This window comes from Myotis brandtii, unplaced genomic scaffold, assembly GCF_000412655.1.
Source record: "Myotis brandtii unplaced genomic scaffold, ASM41265v1 scaffold819, whole genome shotgun sequence".
Classification (NCBI taxonomy): domain Eukaryota; kingdom Metazoa; phylum Chordata; class Mammalia; order Chiroptera; family Vespertilionidae; genus Myotis; species Myotis brandtii.
Window position 1 is genome coordinate 49878 of NW_005371320.1, and position 1101 is coordinate 50978.

Genomic DNA, 1101 nt, shown 5'->3' on the forward strand with positions numbered 1-1101 from the left:
CAGAGGTGGTCGGCCAGCTCAGGGCCAGGAGCCGTGGTCTGCTTCGCGCATGCGACCAGGGCCTTGGCCCCACCACACGCGTGGGAGCTGCATGCCTATGACTCTGCCTCCCTTCCGGCCGCTCAGAAGTGACAGCTGACTTTTTCTTAGAGCTGTGGTAACAGATGCCTAACAAAAAGGACCATTTTGATCGTGGACGCGTGCAGCTCAGCGGCATTAAGTACCTTCGCACTGTGGTGCAGCCATCGCCGCTGCCGCCATCCATCCATGAGAAACTCATCAAACGCTAACCCCTCCCCCTCCTCCAGCCCCGGAACCAGCATTCCACTCTCCGTCTCTATATACGTGTGATGTTCTAAGTGCCTCCCGGAAGTGGGATCATATAGTGTCTGTCCTGGGGGACCGGTTTATTCCTCAGCATGATGTCAGGGTTCCTCCCTGTCCTGGCGTGTGTCGGGCTTTCCTTCCTTTGTAAGGCTGAACGCCCATTGTTTGTTCGTTCGCACCGGTGGGCACGGGCTGCTGCCACCTCTGGCTACTGTGAACGCGGCTCAACGCGGCTCTGCTCTGCGAGGGGGAGCGCGAGTCCTCGCTCAGCCGGCTTTCCACGCTCAGGGGCAGACAGCTGACTTCGGTGGCCCCACAGGCCCCAGGCTGTTCTAAGGGCTTTGTGCGCGTTAACTGCTTCCATCAGGCAATCTTCTGAGATGGGTGCTCCCTCACTGTCCCCTTTCTCAGGCGGGGAAACCGAGCACATTCCTTCGCAGACAGGGCCTGCCCTGTGCGGGTCAGTGGTGGAGCTGGGCGCCCCACGAAACATTGCTTCCCCCCCGGTGTTGATGAACGTGGGAACGCAGTTTTATGTATTTAAGTCACACTGCCAGACCAGACCGCTTAGATGCAGAAATGGGAGGTTTTACTGCCTTCCACCGTGTTTACATCTTCGGGGGGGAAAAGTCCCAGTATTACATAATCTTCTCCATTAACTGAGTCTTCCACCGCTCCCGCTGGGACCCAGCCACATGGGGGGAGGGGGGAGGGTGGGGAGCGAGTGCCGGCTGTGCTGGGACTGTCAGGGGCAGGGCTGGGCGGGGGGGGGGG